Below are 26,748 nucleotides of genomic sequence, written 5' to 3'. Positions count from 1 at the left end.
TGTCTTTGTTTTCCCTGTACCAATTACACTGTTTGAGTTTGCTTAAGGGCAGATATCCACAAAAGATTCCTGTAGTAACGGCTTCATGAAATAGTTTCTAGCTTACATCCTAATCTGTGCTCAGTGATCTCCAATGCATAAGAAACCTTCACAACAGTGGCCAGATAATGTTATTTTTTCTAAAAGGAAATAACTCAGACATAATTTTCTTGGGAAAAGACAGAAAAAAATCATAATGCTAAAAGCACCCCCCCCCCAATAAAACACATAGATCCTAAAAACCTACAAAAGAGGGAAAGAATGAAAATGATTGCAGCATTTGGCTCTTCTTTGCTAGAGCCCTGTCAAACAGCTGTGCAGGCTTCATCACTTTTGCTGTTTCCAATGGATATGGCTGTGCCATCACATGCTCCCAGAGCCATAGTGTGAGGTTGACATAGACATCTCATTTATTGCTGACACTCAACAATCAATTATTCTCTGTACTACAGTGAGAAGCTTACCTACCCAAGAATCAAAGCAGCACCATTAGTTGCATAGGAACATAAATATTTAGAAGGAATTTTGACAGGATGTCCATTAAGCCAGATAGCATTCCTAGACCCTTCCCTGCTAAGACCTTTAGAGAGTTTCTGGGCCATGTGCTTTTTACCAGGCTTAATTTAGGTTTTTTTTCCTTTCATTTTGCCTTTTTGAAATAGGGTCTCACTGTGGTGCCCTTTCTGTTCTGAGTTTGCTATGTAGATCAGTCTGGGCTTTGACCCAGAGATCCACCTGTCTTTGACACCGAAGTGCTGAGATTTACAGGCCTGCCCCACCACACCCAGCTTGACCACGTTTGGAGCATCTGTGAAGCAGCCTCAATTCCAATACAAAAGCAGTTGGTCATCCCTAAAGATTTAGGCCACTTTTCACCATTGGCCTCATCTTGTCTGGCATGATGGTGATGTTGTAGAATGCAGGTGGCCTTCCTCCCCCAGCAGACTGCAAAGCCTCTTCCAGTATTGTGACAGGGAGATAGCAGGGAGAAAATTCTGAGTCAGTTCTAGCTTGATTCCTCTCTATCCTGAAAGCAACATGCTCTGTGTATTCAGAAATAGGTCTGTAGTTCTGTCAAACTTATTTGGTGAGACAAGTCTCTCATTAAGCCTGGAGCTGGCCAATGAGACTCACTGGCTGTTGGTGAGCTCCTACAGTTTTCCTGTCTCTCCTTCTCTAAGATTACACTGTCCCTATTGCCTCCATGTTACACAGGTGCTCGAGATCTGAGCCCAGTCTCCATGTTTGTGCAGCAAGCATCAAATTTTTATTTAACTGTGTGATATCTATGTTTTTATTCTTAATGTGAATTTCATGTAGTTGGCACACTCACATTTTGTGGGTTTGTTTCTGACAGTTTGACAAGAGTTGAAATATTTAAAAATTATTGTTAACTAAATTTTTAATTGTACACTTTGTTTAGTATTTTTAATGTCCTTTGTTGTTCTTTTTCCATGACTCTATAGTTTTCTCATATTTTAATCTGTGAAATTTTATTTATTTTTTACCTTGTTCACTTAGTTAATGTGTGTTTGTGTGTGCATTGTATTGTCTACATAGGGTCAAATGGAGACAGGGAGTATCCTCTCCTTTATGTCACCGTCTTGTTCCCTTGAAGCAGGGTCTCTCTCTGAACCTACTAGCATCCAGCGAGCCCAAGTTATCCTCTTGCCTCTGCTCCCACAGTGCTGTGTCACTATTTTATATTCTTTAAGATTATTTTAGCTGGTTTCATGGACAGACACTAACTCTGTTCTCACCCCAGAACATTTCCCGAATATCTTCACCATTACTTTACAAACCACATGCATTGTTATATGAACCCAGACACTGAAGGTTATACAGGATGCAAGACTGACAGAGTCACTGAAAATGTTCACTTTCTGCTTCATTCCTGGTCCTGAATCTTCATATTCTCCATAAAGCTAATGCAAACACTTAACTGCATGGAACCACTTCACAACTTTATCTTCTCTGCATAGTTGTGTATTTCTTCAAAACTTGCAGTCCTCTGCAGAAGTGATTCCAGCCCTTGAGAGCCACCATGCACTTCTGGAAGCCATGGTAATGAGCCCCACCCCTTCTCTGACTCAGCAACACATCATTGCTTGGTTGAGCTGTGATTGTCAACTGTAAATGTATCATAATTAGATAGAGTTCACGAGAATCTAAGAAGCAACTGTCACATGATAGCTATAGATGGGGCATCATAGTGAACAGTGAGCCCTTCTCTCAGAAGAAGCAGACCCTTGAGAGCCTTTTAGACCTCGGCTTGATTAAAATGTAGACTAAACACATTCCATCTGCCCTTTTCCTGCAGGGCAGTAGGCTTGACTTTCTGCTAGAACTTTTGAAACTTAAAGTCACGTGTCGTTTTCCTTGGTTGGACTTTTCCTTGAGACAGATTTTCTGATTTTCAGCTAAGGTGGATCTTGAATTTTCTGTGTAGCCAAACCTGACCTGGAACTTATGATCTCTGCCTCGGCCTTAAAAATGCTATGGTTCCAACTGTCTGCACCCATATCCAGCTGATTTGACTTTTGATGTTTTTTCTTGTATTGAAACCAAGACCCCCTTTGTGCTACACAAGCACTCTGAAGTGAGATATATTTCTGGCCTATGAATGTGCTTGGAGAACAAAACCAAATGTCAAGTAGTAAATCAGGAAACCTATTTTTGAAACAGAAGACACAACTATGAATTCAATCGGCATACCAATTGCTGCATGCTGCAGTTGTTTGGTAGGTGTGCTATGATTGCCTTCCCACAAAGCAAAAGCAAATTTGGGAATCATGGCTCATGTCTACAATATAGCATTCTGGAAGCTGAGGCAAGAAGATGGTTGTGAGTTCAAGATCAGCCTGGATTATACTATAAAACCCCATCTCTAAAAATAAAACAAAAAACCAACAGCAAACAAAACTGGAAAAAATGAAGAAAAAAGGGTGAAAACTGAAAAGATAACTCTGGGTTGAAGTGATATGTGTACAGTATTTGCAAATTTCAAAATGTCCAAATGACATTGCAAGGGCTGGAGACATTGTTCAGTTGGTAGAATACATGCCACAAACAGAGTGAAGTCTAGAAGACTTTGGGTTCTCAATGATAACGTAATGTCTCACTATCATGCAAATTTTAATTTAATAAAGGATTTCTCTTTCAAAGGAAATCACAAGTGAAAGCAATCAGGAGGGCCCAGTTCATCCCACCAAGGCCAGTAAGAACTTGAAAGCACAAGGGATTCTGTGTATTTATATGTGGTCTTTGGACAGGAAAGTGTATTTCTAATTGTCTGAGGAGCTCCTAGAGGAGAGCACTGAAGGTGGGTGAGAGAGTGCTCCTGTGGCATCTTGAGAGTGAATGCAGGACTACCAACAGCAGTCCTCATGCCAGATCCAAAGCAGCAAGTGTTAAAGGCATCATGCAGAAAGCTGGTCTCCTGAGATCCTAAAGGGAAATTAGGGTGCCAGGATATCCAAGTCCCTGTCAAATGAGAGGCCTTAGACATAGTACCCCACATTCTGATGCTATGGAAAGATGAGAGGGTCTTAGGGTATGGAGGGGGGTCATGGGAAGGAGAGGAGAGTCCTAATTCACCCTTAGCAGACAAGCAATGCAATCAAAGAGGTGTGAAGGTACATCTTCCTCTGCCTCCCTTCTCTCCACAGGCTTGGCTCTGAGGGAAGCCCAGTGGTTTCAAGAGGCAAAGAGTCTGAGTGAGCAGCTGTGAGGTGCCTACAACAAAGGCAATTTCTGCCAAATGAATTTGCCAGAGTTGTGCTCCAGCCAAGGCACTGACCACTTGCTTGGCTGTGATGTGTCCATCGTTGCAAAGCACATCAGCAGGCCAGTGCAAGGGACCCTGACAATCCCCAAGATCTTTGCCAATCTCAGCTCAGTCATGTGTGTGGAGGGGGAAGCTGGCAGTGGGAAGACAACCGTTCTGAAGAAAATAGCTTTTCTCTGGGCATCAGGGTGCTGTCCCCTGTTGAACAGATTCCAGCTAGTCTTCTACCTCTCCCTTAGTTCCACCAGACCAGACCAGGGTCTGGCCAGCATCATCTGTGCCCAACTCTTAGAGGCATGAGTCTGCATAAGTGAAGCATGCCTGAGCAGGATCATCCAGCAGTTAAAACACCAGGTGCTGTTCTTGTTGGATGACTATAATGGGGTGGACTCACTCCCCCAAGCCCTAGAGACACTGATTACAAAAAACTACTTGTCACGAACTTGCTTATTGATCACTGTCCATACAAACATGACCAGGTCCAACTGTCCATACCTGGATACAGAGATCAAAGAGTTTCCTTTCTATAATTCATTCTCTGTATTACGGTAGGTCTTCTCATAGAATATAACACTTCTGCAAGAGTTTATGGTTTACTTTGGACAGAATGTGGATTTACAGGGAATTCACAAAACTCCTCTGTTCATGGCAGCAGTCTGTACTGACTGGTTTCAAAATCCTTCTGACCAGCCCTTTCATGATGTGGCAGTTTTCAAGTCCTATATGAAGTACCTGTTCTTAAAGTACAAAGCTGCAGCTGAGGCCCTCAAGGCCACTGTGTCCGCATGTGGGCAGCTGGACTTGAGAGGGTGTTTTTCTTCTTGCTTTGAGTTCAACAATGATGACCTCACAGAGGCCACAGTGGATGAAGATGAAGACCTGACCACCTGCTTGATGAGCAAATTCACCGCCCAGAGGCTAAGACCATTCTACTGGTTTTTAAGTCCTCTCTTCCAAGAATTTCTTGCTGCCATGATGCTGACTGAACTTCTGGGTTCAGACAGGCAGGAAGACCAAGACCTGGGAATTCATTATTTGAGACAAATTAACTTGCCCTTGAAGGCTCTGACCACCTACAACAACTTTTTGAAGTATGTCTTCAGGTATCCTTCATCAAAGGCAGGGCCAGAAGCTGTGTCTCATTTGCTTCAGTTGGTGGATGAGAAAGAGTCGCTGAAGAACATGTCTGAAGAAGAGGATAGTGTACAGCACCAACCAGAACCTTCCTTGATAACACAGTCAATTAAAAAAATTGTGGCAGTTTTCTCCTGTAGCTTTTTCCTCGATTTTTTCATAAAATTTGTTGGGCATTGCTCTAAACTTTGCTTATGAAAGCAACACAGTTTCTGCATGTTCTCCATTTTTTTTTTTTTTTTTTTTTTTTTGCAATTCCTTCGAGGTAGAACACTGGCTTAAATGTATTGAATTTCCATAACTTTTGGGACCACCCAGAAAGCCTGTTACTGTTGGCAAGTATAAAAGTCTCCATGAATGGAAATAAAATGTCACGTAATGTAGGTTACTCAGTCATGAAAAAGTGTTATGAAACATTACAGCCACCAACTCTACATGAGGACTATGCATCTGCCTTTGAACATATGAAGGAATGGGCGGAAATTTTACCTAAAAATGAACAGAATTTATACAGTTTTTTGAATAACCAATACAGCCATCTACCCAAAATAAAATCTGGGTATTGGAAACTGTCACCCAAGCCACACAAGATCCCAAGGTTGGAAGTTGTAGTGGCCAACATGGGCCCAGCAGACCAAGCACTGTTCTGGGTCCTAATGGAAGTCTTCTCAGCTTCACAGAATATTGAGCTCTGCTTGTCCAACAGCAGTGGCTTTCTTTAAAGCATCCGCCCAGCTCTGGAGTTGAATAAGACCTCTGTCACCAAGTGCTCCGTGTGCAGGCTGGAGCTCAGCACAGCAGAACAGGAGCTGCTTCTCACCCTGCCTGCCCTGCAGTCTCTTGAGGTCTCAGGGACTAATCAGTTACCAGGTATCCCCAAGTGTGCTTACACAAGCAGTCTGGCTGAGTCTGTGGTTTCTCATCCTTAGTGTTAGATATGTAAACTTCTCGGGCACAAGCCATGAATGTGCCTTGATAGGAGAGATCTGAATACTCTCACTGTTTGAGGCAGTGTATAAGGCCCTGGATCCTAGAATGGGTTTCAAGTAACTGAGAGAACAGTAGGAAAATATTGCCACCATAGTTTCATCTCTCAAGGTCCTCAGAAGGGTGCTTAAGTAGCTTGTTGTTGGTAAATGGGGCATTGTGTGTCAGATGATGCTGGAGAACCTTCTGCACTCTCGCTGCCCAGAGGAGGAAATGGTTTCTCCACAGAAGACATTTAATCTGCATAAATAATAATTATGTCTTCTTCTAAGCACTTTTCGATAGTTTTCAGGATACACTTTATAATGATGTCTTTTAAAATATATTTATTTCACTATGTGTGTGTGTGTGTGTGTGTGTGTGTGTGTTCCCGTGCTTGTATGTGTAGTTGCCCCCAGAGGTAAGAAGAGAGTGTCAGATCTTTTGGAGCTGTGGTTACAGGTTGTTTCAGCTGCCTAATGTGGGTGTTGGCAACCTAACTGTGGTCCTCTGTAGTACAACAGGAGCTCTTAGGTGCTAAGCCATCTTTTCAGCTCCTAGACTTTAGTATCTTTTATTCAGTTCATTTCTCAGTTTTTATACCATGGCAAATATTTAATTTTTAAATTTTGTTATTGTTAGTAGCAGAACTTTGATTTTTTTTAGCATCCTGCTATATGCTCAAGTATTCTTTGTTCTGTCTGTATTGTCCTTTCTTTTTTTAAAAACTTTTTTAATGATTTTTTTTGTTTTTTTAATAATTTATTTAATTTTTATTTTCTGTGCATTTGGTGTGCGGATTTCAGATCCATTGAAATTGGCATCACAAACAGTTGTGAACTGCCATGTGGGTGTTTGGAATTGAACCCTGGTCCTTTGGAAGAGCAGACTGCAATCTTAACCACTGAGCTATCTCTCCAGCCCCGTCCTTTTTCTTTTTAAGAATTATTTTTGAAACCATAAAATATATCATGTCCTTTTTTCCTATCTTCCATCCAAGCCTTTCCATATACCCATTCTTGCTCTCTTTCAAATTCATGGCATGTTTTTAAAAACTAGTTGTTGATATTGATATTGACATATATACATACATGTGTGTATATATATTTCTAATACACTTGTATACTAATTATGTGTATACATTTCTCAATACTTCAATACCGGCTCAGTCTGAATACTACTACTTGTATATATGATTTAAGGGCTGACCATTTGTTACTACATAACCAACTGGCATGCTCTTCCCTGGGAAGACTGTTTTTCCCATCATTAGCATCCCTTAGGTTTTTATAGTTCTTTGTGTAGGGTTGAGGCCTCATGAGCTTTCAATCTTTCTTTTCCTTTTTATTTCTTTTTTCCTTCCTTCTTTTTCTCTCTCTGTTTATTTTGTTTGCCTGTTTTATTGTTTTTACTGACATTTATTTCATTATATTTTTGACAATGTCATACATGAGTGCTGTATTTACATACTTTCTATGCCATGCTCTCTTCCCTCCAAAACCTACTGTTGTTCCCCAGTTCTCTGTCAACCTAGTCTACATATCTGTATATATAAACACATATATAAATACAAACTGCTGAGTCTATTAGTGTTGCTTGTATACGTATGTGTTCAGGGCTGACCGCTTGGGATTGGATAACCTGCTGAGCATTGTCTGTGGAGAAGCTGAGTCCCCTCTCAGAGTCCACTAATCACACATAGCTCTTCATCTAGGGGTGGAACTACCCATATTGTTTTTAACTGGTGTTGTCATTGTATAGGCCTTGCTTGGGCAACCACATTGTTGAGATTTTATGGTGTAGCTTTCTGGTCTTATGTATAGAAGATATTATATGTATAGAAGAATATCTTATATGTATAGAAGAATATCTCATAGCAGATATTTTGATCCTCTGGCTCTTACAAGCATCCTGTCCCCTCTCCTACCATGTTCTCTGAGCCTTGGGTATAAGAGCAGTCTTATATATATCAATTGTGGTGGGCTCCACATGGTAGCTTGTTCTCTAGATTTTGTCCAGTTGTGGACTTCTGTTATAGTCTCTGTCTTCTATGAAAAAGAAGCTTCTTTGACAGGTGATGGTGGCATACACCTTTAATCCCAACACTTGGGGGATAGAGGTAGACAGAGTTCTGTGAATCTGAGACAGTCTGGTCCACAGAGTGAGTTGCAGGACAGACAGGGTTATGCATTGAAACCCTGTCTCCAAAAACCACACACACACACACACACACACACACACACACACACACACAAAAGGAAAAGAAAAAGCAAAAGAAAGAAGAAGCTTCTTTGATTTCTTTGATGCAGATCAACAGCTAAAGTTCTCTGTGGATATAAGCACAAGTATTCAAAATGCAGGTAGAAATTACACCTGTTTAGCAAATGGCAAGAGTAGACTATCTTCTAGGGGCCATGACTTTACCAGCCACAGGAAGATAGCTAGGTTTATGGTAGCAGGCATGAATTTCCTATTCATGAGCAGCCTTTACATTTTATTGGGTAGGTGTTGGTTACCTCCAAGATACAAAAATCCATTAATATACCATAGGATATACCATCCATACTGGTCATTGTTATGGTTCATAGGCCTTGTGGCTGGGTAGGACGGTGAATTGCTTTTCTCCCTTGACAGCTTTCATAGCACCTTTGGGTATTGTGAGCGTTAATCTTGTTTATTTGTTTGTTTTCTTTGTCTTAATCAGTGGTGAAAGAATGGTCTCAGAACTGTTTGTCTCAATTGGCCATTTAAGTTTAATAGTAAAATACTGGTTAATGATAACAATGCATTGTAAAACCTTCAGAAGAAAAGAAGAATGTTTCCTGGACCTTTGTGTCTGTGTGTGGCAGTTTTAAGTTATTAGTTTTCAAAATCAGCACTTTTTAATGGACACAACTTGACCAAAAATCTGTCACAGAATTTTGAGACCCATTCAAACAAGTTTAATGAAAAAAGAGAGAAAGAGAGAGTTAGTCTTTAGGGAAGAGGCTTCCAAGGTCAGTTCTACATTCTTTCACGTCTTGAGCTTGAAGTATGTGGTGTGTTGAGTAATAGGATCCTGTCATCAAATTCTGTGAGGCAACCAAGGGAAAAAGCAAAAGCCTATGTTATATTGGGGGGGGGGGGCTCCTGACCACAATGTGAAGAAAATTTTTATACTTTGCACTTTAATTTTTTCATGGCATTTTCACCTCCAGCAGCATAACTTCATTTCAGTTATGTTTATTTGTACAACTATACTTACATATATTATATGTGCATTTTTAGGTAAACAGTAAATACGACTTTTTCCTGGTTTTTAAAAATGTGCCTCCTGTTTGGTTTTGGTGTTTAGATAGCGTCTTTGCTTGCCCAGGTTAGATTTAAACTCACTGTGTGCTGGACAGTTCTGCTTCTACATATCTCACCCGTGAAAAAAAATTAATGTGATGAAAAATATCCACTCACAGATTCCAGAAGAGCTGGTTGACTCTCATGCAACAGGTAGACAAAGCAGGGTAAGAATGTAGCTCAGCTAGTAGAATGTTGATATGCCATAAACATGCATTGTATAACATAAACATTCATAAGATCTTGGGTTGAATTCCCAGCACTGTGCAAACTGAGCAAGGTTGTTCATGTTTGTATTCTCAATACATGTTAAGTGGTGGCAGAAGAAATTCATGGACAGCATTGGCTACATACTAAATTTAAGGTCAGATTGGGAACTTAAGATCCTGTCTTAAAATAAGAGAAATGAGAAAAATGTAGATGGAGGGATAGATGGAAGGGAGTGTAAAAGAAAATGGAAAGTGAGAAATAATGTAATTTTATTTTAATCTCGAAACAATTTAAAAATTAAAGATAAGAGATATAGGATAAAAAATATAGCTCAAAGTAGATCAATGACAGTTCAAGAATGAAACCATAATAGGTAATCTTTTAGACGTTAGATTTGAAAATGGATCCTTAACTATAACATAGAACACAAAAGAAAAATTATGCTTTTGAACTAAGAAAACAACCATCAGGTTACTATTACCCTAAGTTTACAGTAGTGGAATGAATACTTTGGTAGTAACTAAATGCTTTTTTATTGAACAGAAGGCAGAACCCCCCCACACACACACACACACAAAGACACAAGTAACATTGGAGAAACCAATCAGATGTATTTATATTTTTGGGAATATATGTATACACACACATATGTGTGTGTAAAACAATTATATTTTCCTTCATTCCTCTTCTTTGCTTCAACCTCTTTGATAAAATCCCCTTGCTCTCAATCGAATTTATGACCTTTTTCTTTACAAGTTTTATACACACATACATACACACACACACACACACACACATACTCTCACACACACATACACATATATACAACATGCTCAGTCCATACAATGTTGCACACACACACACACACACACACACATATATATATATATTTGCATCCATATCAGTCCATATGATGTCACACACACAGAGTGATGACCATTTGTCATTGTATAACCATTTGGTGTGCTCTTCCCTAGGAAGAGAATTAATCCCTGTCTTAGCATCCTTAGTTGCCTGACATTCTTCCTTATGTCTGCGGCTTCATGAGCTTCAGCCTCTCCACGTTAGCATGTCCATTGGTGTGAATCTTGTTCAGGTCATGTTTAGGAAACCTTCTTAGTGAGACTTCATGGGTGTAGATTCTTTGACATTTCCAGAAGACAGAACCTCAGTAAAACTTGGTATTCCTCTGGCTCTTAGAATCTTTCCCATCCTTTTCCCCACAGTGATCTCTGAGCCTTAGGCCAACCAGTCATGTTGTAGATGTGTCAGTTGGGTCTAGACATCACAATTCCTAATTTTGATCAGTTTCGGTTTTCTGTAATAGTCTTCCTCTGTTGCAAAGAGAAGTGTCTTTGATGAGGGTAGGGATAGTCTGTGGGGCACAAGGACAGATATGGAGAATGTAGTTAAGGATTATGCTGGTTTAGTACAGTGGTATTTGGAGGTTGTTCTTCAACATGCAAGCTTTGCAAGTCCTGAGAACTTGGCTAGGTTTCCGGTACCAGTCATGTCTTCCCTCTTGTTGAGTGGACCTTACGTCCAATTAGAGATGGTTGGTTACCATTAAGGTATAAACGCCACCATTACACCGTTAGAGGTATTGTGTCATGCTTGTCATTGCTGTGGTTCATAGATATCATAGCTGTGAAGAATTGGTTGCTTCCCTCCCTTGGATGCTTGCATGCTGCCTTCTCGTACAACAAAAGCTAGTCCTCAGGGAGGAGGCTCTCAGGTCAGTTCCAGCTCACATCTTAAGGTCCTGTGTCTGAAGTGCATGGTCTCTTCAGCAATAGAGATATATCGTCCACCTCTGGAAGGCAAACAATGCCATCAGAAATAGTCTATAATGTTTGGGGAGCTTCTTAGACAATCCTGACTGACAACACAAAAAAAGGGCTTCTCATGCCTGGTGTCAGGATTTTTGTTAGATAACCTAGGGATTTTGGGTGGAGCATTGTCAGCACAGATGGGAAATTTTCATTTAAATTATGTATATTTGTATGGTATTTATATATGTATGTATAGATTTATATATTACTTAAATGTATCATAGGTATATTTAAGTAGATAGCTAATAGTCCCTCCATCCTCCTTCTCTATTTGTCTCCTTCCTCTCCTCTGTTTTTAAAGTGCCCTGTTTTTCGTATTTACTGTTTTACATCGCTTGAACCCTGCGATTTCCCCTCTGTTGCTATTTCTTTCTCTAGTGCTCTCCTCACAATGGCCTTTCCCCCCTGTTTTATGCTGCTACTCCAGATTATATACTCATATCTGAGATTTTGAGCCAGGAACCTCAGGTGACAGTTGTCTTTCTAGGTTTGGATTGACTCACTTGTTTAGTTGGGCCAAGGGCCTGTCAATCTTGTTTATCTTCTCAAAAAAGCCACAATTCTTATTTGTTGATTCCTGGTGTTGTTTTATTTTAGTTCATTAATTTCCACTTTGAGTTTTATTGTTTTTTGCCATTAACTGGATCTGGGTTTGGTTTCTTTTCATTTTTCCAAATGTTTGAGTTGTACCATTAAGTCATTGATCTGTACTTTATCTGCTTTTTTTTTTAATGTAGTACTTAGAGCTATAAAATTGTCATGTAGGATTATATTTAATGTATCTCCAGGTTTTTGTGTTGTGTTGTATTTATTTAGTTATAGTTAATCTCTTTCATTTCTGTCTTGATTTTCTCTTTGACCCATTCATCATTCAGTAATGTGTTTAATCTCCATACTATGTGTATTTAATAGAGATGTGTTGATTTTAAGTTTTATATATTATATTATGACCATACTGGATATACTGAGTTATTTAAATCTTTCAGAATTTGTACAAATTTGTTTTGTTTCCCAGAATATGATCTATTTTAGAGAAGCTTTTGTGCGTAGCTTAGTAGACTGTATGTTCTTTGGCGTTTGGGTGAAATATTCAATAGGCATCTGTTAAGTTCATTTCATAGATGATGTCATTTAAAGTTGATTTTTCTATGCTTATTTTTTATTCTATTGGCGAAACAAGGTTATTGAAATCAGCTAATACCAATGCGTTGGTGTTAGTATGTGTCTCTAATTCCAGTAGTATACTTTTTATACAATTGGATGCATCAGAACTTGGTGCATATATGTTTACAATAATAATGTGTTTTGGTTAGCTGTTTTCTGATTAGAGTGAAGTATTTTTCCTCATTTCCTCTACATCATTTTTGTTTAAAGTTTATTTTGTCAGATATTAGCATAACAATGCTTCTTGACTCCTAGTGTCATTTAATTGGAGCATTTTGTGTATCCTTTACTCTATATAAGTGCCTATCTTTATTTTTTAATATTTATAGAAGCTTTTTTCTTTTTTAATAATAATTTTTATTTTTTTATATTAATCACAGGTTATTTACTTTGTATCCCAGCTGTAGCCCCATCCCTCATTCCCTGCTAATCCTGCCATCCCTTCCTCATCTCCTCCCTGTCCCTTTCCAAGTCCACTGATAGGGCACTGATAGGGGAGGAACTCCTCCCCTTCCATCTGCCCCTAGCTTATTAGGTCTCTTCAGGAATGGCTGCAATGTTCTTTTCTGTGACCTAGCAAGTCTGCTCCTCCCTTTTGGGGGGGCAGGGGGATGAAAAGCCAGCCATTGAGTTCATGTCAGAAATAGTTCCTCTTCCCCTTACTAGGGTACACATTTGGATACTGAGCTACCTTGGGCTATATCTGAGGAGGGGTTCTAGGCTATTTACATACATGGTTCTTGGCTGGAGAAATAGTCTCATAAAAGACCCCTGTCCCCTGATGTATTTGGTCCTTGTGGAGCTCCTGTCCTCTCAGACAATTAGGAATAGTGATTCCTCAAGATCCAGCTATACCACTCCTAGGCATATATCCAAAAGATGCTCAAGTACAAAACAAGGACATTTGCTCAACCATGTTTGTAGCAGCTTTATTTGTAACAGCCAGAACCTAGAAACAACCTTGATGTCCCTCAGTTGAGGAATGGATAGAGAAATTGTGGGACTTTTACACAATGGAGTACTACTCAGCAAGTAAAAATGAGGAAATCATGAAATTTGCAGGCAAATAGTGGGACCTAGAAATGAGTAAGGTATCCTGAGTGAGCTATGGCAAAAGTAGAAAGACACACATGGTATATATTCACTTATATAGACCTATAAGATATGATAAACATACTGAAATCTATACACCTAAAGGAGATAAACTTAAAAGGGGAACCAGGGTAAGTTGATGAATCCTTACTTAGAAAGACAAATGGGGTGGACATTGGATGTAGGAGAAAACAAGAAACAGGACAGGAAACTATGACAGAGGGGCTCTGAAAGACTTTATCTAGCAGTGTATCAAAGCAGATGCTAAGACCTTGGGCAGAGTGCAGGGAATCGTATGAAAGAAGGGGAAGTTAGTAAGTGCCTATCTTTAAATCTAAGATATGTTGCTCATAAACAATAGATAGATGAATTTATTATTATAATTATGATGATGATGATGATGATTTTAGAGACAGCATTTCTTTGTTTGGCCTTGGTTATCTTGGAACATGCTCTGTAGAACAGGCTGGTCTCATTCACAGAGATCCATCTGCCTCTACTTCCTCAGTGCTGGAATTAAAGGGTTGTGCTACTACTGCCTGACATGATTTTACTTCTTGATTCATTCAGCCAGCCTGAATCATTTGATTGGAGAATTGGGACCATTAATATTTGAAGGTATTATTGAAGTGCATATGTTGGTTGTAGTGATGTGTTGTTGATTTCTGGTGTTGTTTGTGCTCTCAGTGGTACTTTGTACTTTAGTAATCATACCTTCAAATTCCTTCACCTCTTAGCTCAGTTCACCCCTCTCTTCAATCTGAAATAATGTCTCCCTTAATTTCTTTAGGCTGGTTTTTTGGATATAGTTTTCATAGGCTATTTATATCATAGAATTTCCCCCCAATCATGTATGTTAGATAGTTTTACTATCAGTATTAACCTAGATTGTCTGTTTTGGTTTTTTTAGGATTTGATATGCAGTGACACAGTATTTTCTGGCATTCAGTGTTCCCAATGAGAAATCAGCTGTTATTCGGATGGGTGTTCCTGTAAGTGTGACTTGTGTTTCTTCTCCTGATGTTTTCAAATTTTTTGTATACTTAATGTTTTCATTAAAATATGCCATGAAGCAGAGTGCAGGGAATCTTATTAAAGAAGGGTGAGGAAGACCTGGAGAAGTCAGGAGCTCCACAAGAGAGCAACAGAACCATAAATTCTGAACACAGGGGTCTTTTCTGAGACTGATACTCCATCCAAGGACCATTCATGGAGATAATCTAGAACCTCTGCACAGATGTAGCCTATGGCAGCTCAATCTCCAAGTAGGGTCCCTAGTAAAGAGAAAAGGGCCTGTCTCTGACATGAACTCAGTGGCTGGCTCTCTGATCACCTTCTCCTGAGAGGGTGCAGCCTTGCCAGGCAACAGAAGAAGACAATGCAGCCAGTCCTGATGAGACCTGATAGGCTAGGGTCAGATGGAAGGGAAGGAGGACCTCCCCTATCAGTGGGCTGGGAGATGGGCTTGGAAGAAGAGGGAGGGATGGTTAGATTGGGAGGGGATAAAGGAGGGGCTATAGCTGGGATGTAAATTAAATAAATTTTAATAAATAAAAAGAAAAGAAACAACAATAGTTGAAAGGTTAAAAAAGACATCAGCATTATTGTGTAGTTAGTAATTAAATTATTGAAATTAAAACAAAATATGCCAGGAAGAGTTTCTTTTCAGGCTTTTTTATTTGGCGCTCTCTGTTTCCCGTATCTTCTGTATGGGTATGTCTTTTTTTAATTTGGGCAAATTTTCTTCTATGATGTTGTTGGAGAGCTGGTCTATGTCATTGACCCGGGCTTTTTCTCTCTCATCTATTTCTCAAATTTGAAAGTTTGGTCTTTTCTTGGTGTCCCACATTTCCTGTATGTTTCTTTGCTGTGTTTCCCCCCATATTCTTTGCTAATTTTATGTACTTTATCTTCAAGTCAGTCCTCATACTGAATCATCCGTTTGATTCATTATACTTGTAAGTCTGTCCTTTGAGTTTTTTAGTTCAGTTATTGGGTTTTTCAATTTTATATATATTTATCTTGAGTCCTCCTCAGTGTTTCTATCTTTACTGAATTTTATTTTCAAATCCTGGATTTTCTTTGTCATTCCATCAGTTTTATGATTGTGAGGGTTGGATTGGGCCTACAAGTTGGATATGGCTCAGGTGGACACTGGAGCCTGAGCTGATATGCAAGATGTGCATTTTAGTCCAAGTTTATGGGGGTTGGGGAGGGTGGGAGGTGGGGAGCATCAGGAAAACTCACCTAGCTAGACCCTGGAGAAGATTGTATAGGATGTGGCTGAAGGTTGGGGATGGAAAGGAAGGCAGGGTGGATTGTAAAAGAATTCTACAGTTTGGCAGTGACACAGGCAGAGGTGGCTGGACTAGGCCTAGGTACTGGATGTGGGATCCAAGCTAGATCTATGAGGTTTGGGGATGGATGAGAGAGGAGGGTTGGAGAGTTACCTGGACAGACTTTGGAAGAGGATGCACAGTATCAGGTTGGTGGAGACGTTCTGAGCTACATTTTTATGTAAGTTGGAGTTAAAAATTAAACTATAATCTTTTGCATGTGCAAAACCAGTTGTTTCCCATGCTGTTTGTTGGTTGGGGGAAATTTTATATATACTTGTGAGTCTAGAGACCAGCACAGGGCTTCTCCTATAGTCTATAATCATCAGATGGCAGTATCTTCATGGCTGTGCTTCCTACAGAGATGTTAGGAAGTCTGAGAAATTTCATTCTGAAAGCATGAAAATGGCTAAAGATGACAGCATAGTTTAGAACTTCCACTGGGGACCTTGAGTGATGGGAACTATGTGCTGCTTTCCAGATCAACTCTTTGCTGACTTGGACAAGTTCCTGGGACTGAAAGAACTGTCTGTGAGACTAGACGGCAAAGCAGATGTGTTTTCAATCCTTCCTGGAGAGTATCCAAACCTCCACCACATGAAGAAGTTATCCATCCAAACTTCCATGGAGTCTGACCTCTCCAGACTAGGTAAGGATGGTGATTGGATCTCAAGCTCATGTCTCAGCTGCAAAAGCTACTTGGCTAATAAATGGTAGAACCATCATTAGTTAAAACTTCCCTGGGCTTCACAGTGTGAATTGTTCCCACATGGGAAGGTGTGGGAACAGTGCTCTTCCTCCTTAAGAGAGCAGAGATTTATTTGTTACCCGAGTCTTTAACATGTGGGGAACTATTCACAGCCCTTCACAACTGCTGTCTCAGTCTTCACAGCCCCTGTGTGAGAGAAGGTATGATGATTACTGCTGATTGTCAGCTTGGGAAATGAGGTCAGAGAAGGCTCAGGGCTAAGGAAATGTGTCTCCAACCAGAAGGTTTGACTGCACAGCCTGAGCTTTACACTCCTAAAGCTTCCTCTGCAAAGCAATGTCTGGAGTCCTCTTCTTTTGCTGTCTGAGTGGCAAGTGCAGATCTATCTACTGAGGGCGAAGGAATCTGACTGGGAGTAGTGTAGGTGTTGCAGCTCTGAAGGGAAAGGCTTCCCCTACAGGAGTTCTGCTCCAGCTGCCTGGAGAGTTTCCCCAGTGAAAGTGTAATAGCTCTGCTTCTGCGGGGGAGTTTTCCCCAGCAAAAGTTCTGCTCAGGCAAAAGGGTTTCGGTGTGCTCCAGAAGATATCCTGGCAGTCCAGAGCCAAGGAATACCACCAAGCCACACCACATAACAAACCTCGCACAAGAGATTTATTGGGAGGGAAAACCTGGGAGGGTGGTTGCTTCTTCTCAAGCAAGAAGCAGCAGAGAACTGGGTGGAACACAGAGTTTATAAAGGGTTGCATGGTGTGCAGTTGGAGGGACAGTTTTCCAGGGAGGTCTAGGAGTGGAGGGATTCTGTGGCCTGATTGTTGGGACGAGATCAGGGATTGAGACAATTTTATTGCTTGTAGGCCTGAGGCCTTGTAGGTTTACAATGTACACAAAGTTTACAAAGGGAGTACATGGCTTTTGAGTTGGCTTGAATAGCCAAGAAGCAGTTAGAACCTTTTCTCCATTTCTTTCATCCCAGCCTCCTGTTGACAGAAAACTGTGCAGCCATCTTTCTAGAACGTGCCATTTAGCAAAATGACCAAAGCAACATCAGATCCTTAATTTTTTTTTCAGTTGACTTTTTTTTAATTAATTACACTTTATTCATTTTGTATCCCCCCATAAGCCCCTCCCTACTCCCCTCCCGATCCAACCCACCCTCCCCTTTCTGCATGCATGCCACTCCCCAAGTCCACTGATAGGGAAGGTTCATCTCTTCTTTCTGATTTTAGTCTATCAGTTCACATCAAAAGTGCCTGCATTGTCCTCTACTGTGGAGATCCTTAATTTTTAAGGCACTGAACACTAAGGAGATGTAAGCTAGGAACTGACATGGCAGATTTGCATGTCAAAAAGTCACTAGAGTATAGAGGCTCCTGCCTATAGTCCCAGCATTTGGAAGGGTTAGACAGGAAGCCTATCACATCAAAGACAGCCTCTCTCTGTAAATGTAGTTATTTCCATGCTAGTTGGAGATATAATATGAGACCCTTTCTGAAAAGAAACAAGAGCAAGCAAACAAAACATTTTCCAAGTTGAAGGTAAATGTGCTTAAGTCACTCCTGTTGGCTTCAGTCCCATAGATCTGTGTGGTGAAAGGAAACATCGAGTTCTCCCAGTTTTCCCCTGACCTCCCAACATGTGCTTGGCACATGGATGATCTCCACACACCACATACACATAGACAAAATAAATAGGTTTACATGTTTTTAAAGTTGTCTTTCAGAGTTGTTCTCTTTTTTTATGTTACTTTGCACAGAATTCCTATTGTGTCAGTAAAGGGTGCAAACATAGAGACATCAGGATGCTGACACTGGGGGTGAAATATAGTGAACAGAAATAGTTTTCTTTTTCAGTTCTCTGTTTCCAGAGGGTCAAGAACTTGCCCTGGGTCATCTGCTCACTAGTCAGTTGCAGAAACTGAGCATAACCCCAATGAATGTAGTCTGACTTCTAGATACTGTGCCAGTGGGTCACAGAGGCACTGGGCCCCCGAGTCACAGCCTGTTAAATCAGTGTGGCTGGAACTCATGTTGAGGGTCCAATTCTGATAGAAATTCGTGGCCTTCTCTAATTTCTGAAATTCTTTCATCTTTTGCAGTTAAATTGATTCAGAACTCTCCAAATCTTCATGTCTTCCATCTGAAATGTAATTTCCTGTTGAATTGTGAGTCTCTCATGGCTGTGCTTGCTTGCTGCAAGAAACTGAGAGAGATTGAGTTTTCTGGACAATGCTTTGAAACCACGTCATTTGGTATGAACTGTACAACGTTGACTACAGATGCTCCTGTGCACAGTCATTCAGTACTCTAGGATTAAAATGCAACTGTTGTTGTGGGAACTGTGACAACACCTGATCTTCAGTGAGGCTTTCACAAAAGTGAAGTACATCTGTCTACAATTTAAATCTTTCATTTTCAGAGCAGTGTCTTCCACTTAGTCATAGTAATTCAACCTGAATATTATATCACCTTTCATCACATTTGAAATACTCTTTCTTTCAACAGTACTCTTCTTTTTCATAGGAAACATGTCTGACCTAACTAAAATTTATTTTTTCTTTCCTAGTCACCGTCTTGCCAAATTTTGTTTCTCTGAAGATACTGAATCTTAACGACCAACACTTTCCAGATAAGGAAACATCAAGAAAGTTTGGTAAGTTCGTAAAACAACATTTCTTAATTTTTTTTCATCTTCTTCTCCTCTCCCTCCTCCTAGAGTGAACCCATAACCAAGCAAGTTGTGTATAGTTGTTCCTTGACACCCATGGCAGTTGGGTCTAAAGCCTGCTGCTGCTGTAAACACTAGAAGATCCTCTATGATATAAAATGGTATTATGTTTGCTCATGACTCCATATATCCTCCATGTACTGTAACCCATCTCTCCATTGCCTACAACACCTATCACCCTGCAAACAAATGTTATGCTGTGTTCTTCTGGGAATATTGAAGAGGGAGAAGAGTCTGTATGTGTTTGGTACAGACACAATGTTTAAAAATTCAGCCTGTGGTTGTGGAATGTGCCCATACTTTAGCACAATGACTCATCTATCCAGTCTCCCCAGAAAGCACACATGTACATACATGCGTACACATACATACATTCACACACACACAAACACACACACGTGCACGCACATTCACACACAGAGAGTTGTTATCTCTACCTCAAAGAAAGAAAAGGGATCAAGGAGAAACTCAGGCTCTCACTTATGCACAATGAATCTGAGAAGAACTGTGAAGATAAAGCTCTCTATCCTATATTGGCATTATATTGCTTTTTTTAAGAGTGTTTCCCATAAATGCTCATTGTTTGATGAGACTAGATCTCAGACTCAGCACAGAAATCTGAACACTTGCCTCCTCCTGACTGGGTCTTATGAGGCCTGAGGAGTGGCCTTTCCCTGGGCCTTTTTTGTTTACATTCATTGACTTATTTCAAGTCTGTGTTGGGTGGCTGTGCATGATCCACCAAAGTATGGGTCATGCATCAACCATAATGTTCCTTTGGAGGACACCATAGTGATATTCAGTCTCACCTCTCGCATTCCCCCTCTTCATTGCTTGTCACTTGTTGATCTTCATTCATTAGTCCGGTGCCATCCTTTGCCACACCTTTTGCATACTCCACAAAGCTGAGAGGCCTTCCTTATCAATAATTTCCAGGGGAAAAACACCCCCATAGTTTCTAAGAATGCTTTGTCTATGATCCCTTTAAAAATGACCTGGCTTACCACAATTAAAACATCTCACATTTTGATTGTTTTTAAGACTGTTATAAATTACTTCTGCTATCAGAGCAGCATTATAAACATGAGATCCAATATCAGCCATGTTTCTGGTCCATTCATCTATTGGTGCCAATCCTGCTTAAAAGGACTGCTCACACTTTTGCATTCTGAATTAGCATTTTTTCTGTTGTGGTTTTTTTGAGAAAGGATTTCTCTGTGTAGCCATGGCTATCTGGAACTCATTCTGCAGATCAGGCTGGCTTCAAACTCACAGATCCACCTGCCTCAGCCTCCTGACTGCTAGGATTAGAGACATGTACCAACACCACCTGTCTCTGAATTAGCATTTCAAAAGCCAAAAATTCAATCAAAATTCGTCTGACTTGTGAATCTGATACTATTTTATTCATAGCTGAAGTCAGTCTTTGCAAAAGGGTCAGTATAGGCATATTTTGGTCTTTGTAGATTTTAGTAAATGACTCCAACCTCTTTCCTGATTCTTCAACTTTGTACCAAACATTTAAATCTGCTAAGCAACATAGTGTCATGGTGTGATTATCATATTCCAACTACCTTTGTAACTCTTCATATTGACCTTTACCTAGCAATGGATCCTGGGAAATATTAATACTTCTAGTCTTATATCATTGTTCTATAGTCCTTGCTTCCTCTTTCTACCCTGTTTGCCATTGTAACTGAGAACTGGCTTCCAATATTGCTGTTGCCAAATCTTTCCAGACAAAGGATAATTCTGTTCTAAGTTTCCAATAACTTTAATATTTACTTCACATAGGGTGAATGCATACCAAGTAAAATGATTACTTCTTTAAATCTCAAAGTCAATGTGCCTATAAGATTCCATTTAACTTCCTCACAACATTGGGTGTGTCTATCATCTTTTGTATAGTTACTGTATAATCTAAGGTTGGTTTTCTAATAACCTTAAGCTGCCCCTCTTCAGTTTCATCATGCAGTGGCACAGTAAGTTCTTATCTAAATGTCTCTGTCTTTGTCTGAGTGCTGTTCTCATTTTTATTTATAAATATTTCTAATTTTTCTTCTAAGGCTTGTATCCTTTCAGTCCACTTTTGATATTTTTATTTTCCCTATAAGTTTTCTTTTTTTCCTTTGAGAGGGTACAAAAATCTACTATGGCTATTAAGGATAAAATATTAATTGCTAGCTGGTAGTAATTATAATCTGAATTATGTCAATCTCAGTTAAGTCATTTACCTTTTCATTTACTGCTTCTGTTTTAAAGCTATCTAAAGCAGGATTATGCAGGGTTCTAGCACCTTGTATTATGGTATTTCCCAACTTAACTCTTTCTTGGAGAACTTCGAGGTGACTTAACAAATCTTATAGCTTCTCAGTTTGTCTGCACTGGCATAATTTCCCTGTCCATGTGGTTGTGCCATGTGTTGAAGCACTATATATATATATATATATATATATATATATATATATATATATACACACACACACAAATTTCAATCACTCAATTTCACCAATAAAGATGCAAGAGCAAGATGCTTGGGTAAAAAATTTAAAAAGGCTGTTGTTTGAGAGAGGCAGAGAAAGCATCCAGCTGACCTTCCTCCTCAACCTATGTGACAAAGGGAAACTCTCTTTCCCAATACCATCTCCAAAAGCCCTCAGAACTCAGTGTCTTACTCTTCTACTTCCCATGTGTTTCTTTATCCATCCTTCTGCCTTTTCTTACTATTTTTTTCAACATTCACTCCCTATCAACTGGTTGCTTGCTCCACCTCTTGAACTTTTGTTGACTTTATTTAATCCTGTTCAGGCAAATTCTTGGCTTAAAGGTGTTTACTAAGGATGAGCCCCACCACAACTAGAAACAGGATATTTTGATAAACAACACAAGCTCAGGGTTCACAGTGTGATCAAATATCTTGGAACACTGACCCCTTTTCTCTTCTTCTTTGAGAGGGCAGTGATGCGGAGGGCCTCTGTTAGGTGGGGCCTCCTAGAGTGCAGAATGACTAGGTCACAGCTGCTCGTAATGGAACAACTACAGAGGATGGCTTGCTGTGTCTCCCACAGCACTGGCTCTGGGTTCTCTCAGGAACCTGGAGGAACTGCTTCTTCACACTGGGGACAGACTGATTTTCCAGCAGTGTCTGCAGCTTCAGCGTCTCTGAGTTCTTGCCTTTCACCACACCTTGGATGATGCCAGTATGATGGAAATTGGTGAGCTTCCCTCAGAGAAAAGGTTTCCCCCGTGTGTAAGCAGTGGTGTCCCTGGAGCTACCTGCTGCAAATGTCTAGACCTGAGAAAGGCTTCCAAAGCATTCCTCATTTGCACTATCATGCTGCTGCTTCTCATGCCCTTTTGAAAATTTAGATTTATCTTGGTCAATGCTCTCCTTTTTTTTTCTTTAGAGGTGGTCAAGGTAGTGGGGTAAGGGAGGGGAGGTAGAGAAGTATTCAGGCTGTGGTTTATTTTCCCAGTTCTGGGGATTGAACTCAGTACTTCACATACACCAGAGCAGTGTTCCACTACTGTACCACACCCTGGTAAAATCTATGTCTCCACACTTGTTGCTTCAGATACCTGGCTGTATCCCCTTTTAGTCAACTGGATACTGGCAATATGTAAACAAGTTGTAGAAAGTTGAAATATAGAGCTGCATCCATTTTCCTGCACATGTTACTGAAACATTTGCCATCTAAGTCAGTGTGGCAATGAACCAGGTTAGGGCACAGAGCTTCCCCAGTGCCTGAAAGCCCAAGTTGTATCCATTTTCCAATAGCGCCCTCCACTTCCATACACAAATGACCACTGTACTGCTCTCTCTCACCGTAGCTTTATTTACAGCTAGACTTTTCATATAAGGGAATTCCATACGATAGGCAATGCTTTGTCTTTTTTCACCAAAAATTGTGTTTGTACCTTATTTCAGAATAATACATATGACCATACTGCATTGATTTCACTGCTGCGTGTCTGCTCATTATTTGAACACATGTGCCGTCTGTGTGTCTATTCAATGGACACTTGAGTTGTTTCTAGTAGCTGGTTACTGTGAAGTGCTTCTAAGAGCATTCTTATAAAATATACATGTTTGGGTATTTCTGGGGATGGAATTTCTGAGATACCTTACAAATATTGATTAAACCATGTTTTTTGCTTAGATGTGGTACATGCTTGTAAGTCTACACTTGAGGAGGTTCAAGGGTTCCTTGTCTAAATAGCAAGTTCAAGGCCAGGTTGGGTCACAGGAGACTGATCACAAACAAAGAAACAGGAGCAAAAGTCTCCATGGTGTTGTGGTAGCTTTTACCTTCGACAGAAGTTGGTTGACATTCTGTCCCTAGTAAATATTGTCAATCCCTTGTAGATTGGGTACTCTGATGATTCTCATGGGTAATAAAATCCAAAGCTTTACTGTTTGCCCTGGCCAGTGGAGCTTGTTATACAGGGGATAGAAGAGGATATGATCCTATGAAAAAATGGACGAGAGAAAAGAACGAGTCCAAGCAAACAGGTGATTGTCAAGGACTAACTTTACTGAGCAAAATAAGCTTTTATAAAGGGTTTAGGATGAGGAAGTAGGGTGGGTGAAAAGTTACAGATTCTTCTCGGCCAGGGTACTGAAACATTTTGTGATAAGCCACAGTTCTGTGAGCACATCTCTGCTGCTGCCAAGCAGTATGTTTACCACAGGTAAGGGAACAGGCAAGTTGGTGAGTTTCCACATGTGGTCCCTCACAACTGTTGTTATAAACAATTTTTTACCAATAAATTTTACCAATAAAGACTCAGGAGCCAGATGCCAGGATGAAAACCTACTAGCTCAGAGAGGCAGAGAAAGGACCCAGCTGACATTTCTTCTCAGCTCAGGTATGGATGGAAAAAAACCCAAAAGGTTTACTAGCTCAAGTGGTAGCTCAGGAAGCAAAGGCCAAAAATCCCACAGCTGAGGGTTTGCTAGTTCAAAGCCCCAAAGTCATGGAGCTGAGGAGCTGAAGCCCAAGCTAAAGCCAGAGCTTGAGGTAATAGCTCTTTTCTATGTCTCCACACTGTCTTTAATACCCCTCAATGCAAAGTTGCTCCTATTCTTTAATCACTATGAGCTTGTTTATTGCTCTGCCTTTTGATCTAAGGTTAACTTTATTAAATTTGGTGTACAGAAAGCTCTTGAATTAAGGGTGTGTGTTAGGGCTGGGTGAACCACACCATAATCACCTGTTCACAATAAAAAATTCTTGGACTAAAGGTGTGTGATAGGGCTTGTTATGCCCAATGGTAACTTTTCGGGGGTGTGGGTCAGGCCTGCTACTCTCAGCTCAACCAAATGAGATAAGAAACAGGGTTTTACAGTTCACAATTATGGGGTTCATAATGGAATCAAATATCCTGCACCACTGTAATTGAGGAGTTGAGGAACATCTTTCAGATTGACCAGCATCTGAAAGAAAAACATGAGAGGAAAAAGAAATGGTTTACCTTTCTGAGATGTACCTCAGAAGCCAGACAGATCCCACTTGGCTCATGGATACTGCACTAGGGCTCAAAAAATCTAAGAAGAAAAACAGATTATCTTAAAGTGAACCCATCTTCCTAAAGGTGGTCTCCTAGCCAGGTACCTGACCTGCCACACATGATTAACCCTTAAAAGAGGAGCTAAGGGCATGATTCCATGTGAGATAGATTCCATTATTTACACCATAATTACTTCCAGAGGGTGTGTTTAAATCTCCAGGTGTGAAACTGGAGATGTACTCAGCAGTGCTCATTTAGATTGTGTGAAGCCCTGAGGTCATGCCCAAGCACCACAAAAGTCAATCAGTCATTCCATCAATCAGTCAGTCATTCAATCTATTGATCTCTCCACCACTTTGTCTACCTTCCTTATGGCTCTAGTTTTCTTTTATAACTTCAAGCTAAGTGCAAAGCAAATGTAGAGTTGTAAGATCTTTCAGGTAGATCAGTGTTTTTGTTTGTTTGTTTCTTACCTGTCTAGGTACTTTCTCCTGGTTTCTGTTTCCCGTTTGCAGTTTGGCAAGGTCGTTCCCTATCTGCAAAGCAGTCATTTAGTGCTTTCAAAGAATGACCTCTGAAACATCATGTTGACCATTTCCTACTTTCATTGTCCGGGTTGGGAGTAGTTCCAATAACTTGTCACCATTACTGACAGCCTCATGATTCTCTTTTTTAAATGTTTTGTTTTCTAGCCAAGGTAGCAACCAGTGGAGGCTTCCAGAAACTTGAGAACTTAGATCTTTCAGTGAATCACAAAATTACAGAGGAAGGATACAGACATTTCTTTCAAGCTCTTGACAACCTGCCTAACTTGGAAGAGCTGAACATCTGCAGGCATCTCTCAGCATGCATCCAAGTTCAGGCCACCACTGTCAAGGCTCTGAGCCAGTGTGTGATGAGACTGCCCAGCCTCATCTGGCTTGGGATGCTCAGCTGGCTCCTGGATGAAGAGGACATGAAAGTGATGAATGCTATGAAGGAAAGACACCCTCAGTGCAAATGCTTGACTATCTTCTGGAAATGGGTACTGCCATTCTCTCCTGTCATTCAGAAGTGAAGGATGCAGCTGAAGGCTACTAACAGTTTTAAATATCTAATTTCCTAAAACATTTTACTGTAGCTAAGCAAGGTGGTATTCCTCTGTACTTTCAGCATTTAGGAGACTCAAGTGGGAGAATCAAGAAGTTCAGACCAGTCTGTGTTATATAGCAAGATCTTGTCTTAACTGATCATCCTGCTCTTTGATCACCTCCCCCTGAGGGGGGAGCAGCCTTACCAGGCCACAGAAGATGATAGTGTAGCCACTCCTGATGAGACTTAATAGACTAGGATCAGAAGAGAGGAGAGTGGGACCTCCCCTATCAGTGGACTTGGGGAGAGGCATGTGTGAAAAAGGGGGAGGTGGGATTAGAGGGGAGGAGGGAGAGGATTTATGGGGGATACAAAGTGAATAAAGTATAATTAATAAAAGTTAAAAAAAATAAAGGCATAACTAAACATCATATGAAATCATATTTATTAAAGGTGTAGCCTGCTGATACTTTTCTAGAAGCCTGCCTGTTCCTCACTAAACTTAGCAGCAATGATGAACAGTGCCTTGGCAGTCCTTGTATGGTCCTCCTGTCTAAAGATTACAGCTTTTGTCAAGTTCATGCAGAGACCACTCCATTGCAAGGTCAACAGGAATGGGCTGGGGAAAAGAACATCAGTGTATAAAAGCCAGAACATGGAAGGAGTATTTGATGGAGGTAAGAAACAGATGGTTTTAGTATTGCATCAGTCCCACACATGATGAAGCAAGAGTCAACTTCACCACAGGATGCAGCTGGCTTTCCAGGAGATGCTTAGTCTTTGCAGGGCTTTTGTATGTTCGCCAGCCTTGGTGTGGCCATGCTTGCTGTCATCTCTCATTCA

General features: G+C 40.4%; 1 pseudogene; it reads left to right on the top strand.

Moving 5' to 3' along the window:
• Positions 1–25,891, top strand: part of LOC110543462 (baculoviral IAP repeat-containing protein 1a-like) — a 51,625-nt pseudogene extending 25,734 nt beyond the window's left edge.
• The last annotated feature ends 857 nt before the right edge of the window (positions 25,892–26,748 follow it).

This window comes from Meriones unguiculatus, chromosome 6, assembly GCF_030254825.1.
Source record: "Meriones unguiculatus strain TT.TT164.6M chromosome 6, Bangor_MerUng_6.1, whole genome shotgun sequence".
Classification (NCBI taxonomy): domain Eukaryota; kingdom Metazoa; phylum Chordata; class Mammalia; order Rodentia; family Muridae; genus Meriones; species Meriones unguiculatus.
The sequence above is the reverse complement of the archived record's forward strand: the minus strand, read 5'-3'. Positions and strand labels throughout refer to the sequence as shown.